Below are 6,700 nucleotides of genomic sequence, written 5' to 3'. Positions count from 1 at the left end.
GAGGTTCCACCTACCCTAGGAAAAAGCTTGGGAAATCCCGGGATTATACTTGGTGGCTCTTTTCCGTTTGACCAGGCGTCCCACATTTCTATCATGCGGAGACGCAGTAACCTATTTTCCTCGGCAGCCGCCGATTCCGAAGTCGGGATGCCCGAGATCGAACTCTCATCCGTGATAGGAACTGTTGGCAGAGTGATTTCTGAAGTCATTTCAACGCTACCTTTCGACCTCGTGAAGTATGGATGCGAAGCCAGACTACCACAAAACCAACTACCTTACTATAGAACCTGGACTTGACAGTAGACAACCAACTGGTTAGTTTGAAACGAATAACACATAGGAAATCACACGTTGGGGGTGTGATGCACCTATACAGTTAAACGTGTTTCTATATGTTTCGCAACAGTTGCATGTTTCATCCCAGTTTTGCTTATTTTCCTCAATTTTCTCTTCTTGCCTCATCGGTTATTCCTTATTTTCCTCTCTTCTCTTTCCTTTCTCTCCTTTTTCTGTTTTTGGTTTTTCTTTGACTCTCTTTTCTTTCTTTTTGGTTTTTCTTATGGTTTTTTTTCCTCTTTTAAATTGTTTACAAAAAACATAACCGGATCCGATGAGGATTGCCTACGTTTCACGACGCCGCACGAATCATATCATAACGTAATTCAAGAAATAAATGCAAAAAATAAAAGGACAAATTTTGTGGGTTTTTTTTTCAAATTTTCATTAATACAACTTTATTGATGTCACACCTCCTTTTTACCTACACCCCCGTAAGGGTGTATAAGAGAGATTTTTCAATTAAAGTGACAATCGGAATGAGATTTATTTATTTAAATCAGAGTCGCCACTTGGGATAATTTATGGTGTCCCAAGTCACCGGTTTTAAATCCCGAATCGAGGAAAGATTGACTCTGTTTTATAGTCCACGAACACAGAAATCAGAATAAGGAATTATGTTAACCCGGGAGAAGGTGTTAGAAATTTCCGAGTTCCGTGGTTCTAGCACGGTCGCTCAACTGTTATAATTGGCCTATTATCTGATTTTCAAACACTTTTAAATATATGTGCCTTTTAAGTTTAAACCGCTTTTATTTAAATATTTTAAGAAGATTCAACGTCACCTAAAACGCATCTTGAACCACGTCACATAAATGCACCCGCGGTCCACGACACGTTTTATCTAACGTTGTTGAGATTTGGATTTGTATCACATAAATGCACACTCGAGTTGGAGATTACGTATCACAACTACGTCACGGGAACCGTACCCGTAGCTATGGTAATTTTATTATAATGCGCCTAAAGCAACTAGTGCATTTAAATTATTTTCCTAATCTTTGATATTGTTGGGATGCCAAATTTATGAACAAAATATTATTGGGGCAACTAGGCTAGCTAACATGATCTATTACTTGGCCCAAATTCCTTATGGTTCAAGACCCACCTCATGACCCATTTATTCCTTGCCAAGAAAGAAACAACTCAAATTTTTCCATTTACCCAATTAAAAGTATTTATTCAAGAATCAAAACTACGTACATCACAATCGAAATAAAAACTAATTAAAACAATTTAATTAAAAAACGAAACACATGCTACTCAAATAACGTAGAATCACAAATCAACCAACACGCGTATCAAGCTATCATAACACAATAAATGAGAACGAAAATTAAGAAATGAATCTTTTATTGATGAACAAAGCCAAAAATTACAAATCAATCGGACTAAACAAAGCAACAATCCTTGAACTAAAACCCCGAAATTACAAACCAAAACCTCAACTTCGAAGCTTGCCGGAACTCGACGAAATTCCGACAGCACCTCAAAATGCTATCCCCAGGCAGTAACGCCGGTGGGAGCTACTGTTCTCGCTTTATGTTTAGGAATTTGAGACAGTTCTCTTTTCCTGTTGGAATCGGCGCCCTTTTTCTTGTTTAGGTCTCAATTTTTGGGTTTTCAATCAGGTTTTCTTTCTCAATTTCGTTAGATCATACTCTGCCTCAAAAGACCACTAAGTTTGTTGCACAAAAGCCATTTGTGCAAGATAAAGTCAGATATCTCTAACGAAAACAAAGCATCAGCGTTTTAATAGGAAATAAAATAAGAACACGACCATTTTTATTAGGAACGGCTGCTAATCGATGTGTCCCCTTTTGGAATCGCCGTTTTTCTTTTTCTTTTGGTCTTTTTGGAATTGAAAACTTGGGTAGGGTTTTTATAATTGGGTATTTTATAGGGAGGTGAAAAGGGATGATGACCATTGGATTAGAAGAAAAATAGATGGCTAGGATTAAATCTTGCACTTAAATGGGTTAATGGGTTGGGAAGAATGAGCTAAGGGTAATTGGGTTGGACCATGTCTTTTATTTCAATTTTGGGCTAAGAAGACTCCAAAAATTATTATTTAAAACCATAGCTAAATTCCCTTAATATAAGATAAATTCTAATTAATTAAACTAAACTATATTAAAAAATGAAACTATTACATATTTTTTGTATTTTTCAAGATTATATAAAGATTAAATTAAGGTACTATTTTTGTATATATATATTTTTTTACTTTATGAAAGGTATATAAAAATAAAATAATTTTTTTGTAATTTTTATTTTCTTGTAATAAAATAAAGTAAAAGAGTCAAAATTAATTAAAATATCTATATTATGGCTAAATTAAATATTTACGTGCTAAAATATGAAAAATCTTGAGGAATGTCAAAAATCACATATCTACAGCTACCCCTCTTTGACTGGAAACGCGAAGAGTTTTCGGACAAAGAACGACTAGTCAGGTTTTTTGACCCGACCCTTATTTAAGGAGACCAAAACTAAGAGAAAAGGGGAATGTGACCGAGCCCTGGTATCTGAGCTGCCTACATATCCTTGGCTATAAAGGAATCAGGTCACGTGTAGTTCAGAGGTGAATGAGGTGATGGAGTACCGAGGTGGAGGGCCGATCGAGGTGTCGTCGAGGTTCCGATCCGCAGTCCCGTTATTACACCAAAATCAAAAATGAAAAAGACTAACTAAGTCAATCAGCTACGAGTTATAAGATTCCTATCTATGAGTCTTCTGAAACTTGATCTTGAGTCTTGGTTGGTTCTTCATGCGAACCCTGATCTGAATCTTGATGCTTGTTAGCTGCAGGTGTTGGTTCAATCTTCTTCAGCTTTTCAAATCAAGACGAGACATGCAGAGCTTGTGACCTCAATCACGTCTTGAGCATTCCGCAGCTTTTCATCCGCTTCTGCATTTGGATTCACTCCCTTTTTTCCCCTTTTTTTCTTTTCTTATTATTTTTTTTTGTTTTTGTTTTTTTTTTATTCTAGACTGAGATTACTTCCATTGATCATCTCGTTTGTTGACTCGCCTTCTTGCCGCGAGCTTCTGCTACTTCTAACTTGAACTGTTTTCCTTTGAGACTTGAACTTCTTTCTCTTGAAACTCAAATTGTGTTCCCTTGTTCTCCAGGTGGGCACCTGATTGCTGAAACTTGAACTATCTTCCTTTGAAAATTACAACTGCTTTTCCTCGAAACTTGAACTGTTTTCCCTTGTTCTCCAGGTGGGCACCTGATTGCTGAAACTTTTTGTGTTCCCTTGTTTTCCATGTGGGTGCCTGCAATTAAAACCAACAAAACAAACGAAATTTTTCTTCTCCAGTTTGCACCAGGAAGATTTGTGAGTTGTTAGCAATATTGTAAACCACTTATACTATTGATGCAATGATGAGTAAACTAAAGACTAGACTAGGATGTACGTCTCCTAAAAGTGATTGAGCTTGCGAAAAACTATAAATTAACCTTGACCAAAGTAAAAATTGACTCTATTCTCCAGGCGGAGCCCCCTGATTTCAAGAAAACTAAGCATTGATAATCTTAAGAAAACTAAAAAAATGACTCCCTTCTTCTTCTTTTTTTTCAAATTTAGACTTCCCTTTTGTTTTAAATTATTGTCATAGGAGAAAATTCATCGGAATAGGTTTTCTATCTTAGGAGAAAGATTCATCAGACTAAGATTTTAATCCTAGGAGAAAGTTCATCAGACTAGGTTTCTTTTCTACTTCTTTTTTTTCGTATCTTAGGAGAAAGGTTCATTGGACTAAGATTTCTATCCTAGGAGAAAGTTCATTAGACTTGGTCTTCTATCTTAGGAGAAAAATTCATCAGACTAAGACATCTATCCTAGGAAAAAGTTCATCAGACTAGGTTTTCTATCTTAGGAGAAAGATTTATCAGACTAAGACATTTATCCTATGAGAAAATTTATCAGACTAGGTTTTCTTATCTTAGGAGAAAAATTCATTGGACTAAGATTTTGATTGGGAGAAAATCCATCAGACTAGGGCTTTTTACCCTAGGAGGAAAAATGTGAGTGCAATGACAACATTTTATTCACATTAGCAAGACAAATAAAGGCAAAGATTTGAAAAACGTCCCTTTGTCGGCTCTTCTCTTCTTTTCTTTTTTTTTTCATTTTTTTTCTTCTCTTTTTTCTATTTTCTTTCTTTTTCTCTTTTCTTTTCCCCTCTTTTTCATTTTTTTTGAATCACATTCCTTGCACTGCTTTGTTCCTGTTGCAAACAAAGAAAATTTTGTCAGTTTTGAAAGTGGTGGTCGGTTTGTGGCCTTGAGTCTTGGGCGGCTTGGCTTTTGCTCAATCAACTCAAGTTGGTCTCAAGAGACTTTTGCTCTGCATTAACCCTGATTGTTTCACACCCGGTACCATTTGTATTTCTGGCTCAATCAGCCTTATCCCAACTGAAGATCCTTTCTTAGATGACCTTTTCTGATATCTTGAATGACTTCCTGCTTTTGAGCAATTTGTCTGTCGGAGAGAATCACCAGTTATCTGTGCTTGCGCTAAGTAGGCTGACAAAAGTCTTTAAAGAGAACCTTTGCATGAATCCTCAAGGCATGTTGACAGTAATAACTGAGTGTGCTGGCCAAATTCACTTTGTGCAACTGAAAAGCTGGTAGCAGGTTTGAAATCTTTTCTTGTTTGTTTTGACAAGGACTGACTCAGAGTGGAGGACACAATGGTGCAAAGAAACAAGTATTAACAAGAAATGCCCCTGTCGGAAGGACAGAAGGAAGAATGTTTTTTCTTTTTTTCAATAACTAGCCTTAATGATCATGACATGCATTTTGGACTTTACAAGCGATCTATCAAATGACCAAATATTCCCTTTTACCATTCTTATGATCTTTGAAGTTGGGCCTATCCGTTCCAATCCTTTGCATCAGTTTCACGACTCACTTTCGACTGATGGTGCCCCAAGGAATTTTCACCAACCTGACTCTCTCATTTATTCATCTCTACTTACCGTCGTCTTACTGTGCCCGTGACTCTCTCATTTTTCTTTTCTTTTTCTTTCTGTTACTTTCTTGTGTGGGCAACTTGACAGTGTTCTATGTCGTGTGACAACTGTTGCTCATTGCATGCGTCTCTTGCCATTCTTCAAGGCATATTGTGAGGTCTTTATTTGGAAGGTTTTTGGATAGGGTTGAAAATAAAGGTCGGCATGAAGGCTCAAAATAAACTCAAAATGAGGGGTTGTAGACTTACAACTCTTGGAATCGACTCTTTCAAAATGAAATAAAATCTTTGCCCCAGTTTCAGATGCTGGGGATTTTGGATTTTTCTATTTTTTCTATTTTTATCTTTTTCTTCTAAATTCTTATTTGGTTGCACCGAACCATGAGGCTACCTACGTATCTTTTTTTAAGGAATCAGGTCGAACGTAGTTCAAACATCTGGCCTAAACTGGTTTTCATCTTTCTTTCTATTTTTTTTTCTATTTTTTTTTCCTTTTCTTTTTCTTCATTTTTTTGTTTGCCACAACTTCTATTTTTGAGGGCATGGACCTTTGACAATTCTTTTTTTTTTTCACTTGAACTTTCTAAAAGCTGCCCCAGTTTGTACTCTTGGGGCATGGACTTTTTTTTGACTCTAAACTTGATTCCAAAATAGGGTAATCAAAGAAAAATAACACAGACTCAAAAGGGGTAGCAAAGGATATAAAGTGTTTGGGTAGAAGAAAAAGGGTCTCCCAACCTCAAGAATGTCAAACATGGTATCTTTTCGCGATCACAACATTAACGAACATGTCTGTCTTCTTGGTGTGCCATGGTCACAAGACATTTTTTCATCCCTTAGTGACAAACTTTCCAACAAACATCAATTGATTAAACATCCTCAGGCCCGATCTTCATAATGATTTGAAGGTGAATTTTACTCGACCTTAGTTCCAAAGTATTCCAACTCTTTATTCATCCTCAAAAGTATTTTTTTTAGTTATCGGATTCTAGATTAAATCAGTTCCTAAGATCTAGCCAAAATTTCCGCATGCATGTCATGTCATTAGAACTAGCGAGAAAAGAACTAGGAACAGAATGACACAAAAGAACAAACTGTATTTTATTGAGTAAAGGATGAAAGGGTTTTACAACTAAACAAGCAACCTAAAATACGAGTTACAACTCTAAAATAACCCGAATAATGAAAATAGCAACAGAATAGACAGACAAGACTCACAAAAACAAAATGGAGGGATAGAAGGGTTTGACTCAATAAAACAAATAAAATCTGGATCACAACCCTGAAATAACCCAGATAATAAAAAAAATATCAAAACAAGCTACCAAGATTCCTTCCTAGTGCGGCGGGAATGACTTTTCAATTGCTAGGCTTGGCATTTA

Source organism: Nicotiana tabacum, chromosome 7 (genome assembly GCF_000715075.1).
Source record: "Nicotiana tabacum cultivar K326 chromosome 7, ASM71507v2, whole genome shotgun sequence".
Classification (NCBI taxonomy): Eukaryota; Viridiplantae; Streptophyta; class Magnoliopsida; order Solanales; family Solanaceae; genus Nicotiana; species Nicotiana tabacum.
The sequence above is the reverse complement of the archived record's forward strand: the minus strand, read 5'-3'. Positions refer to the sequence as shown.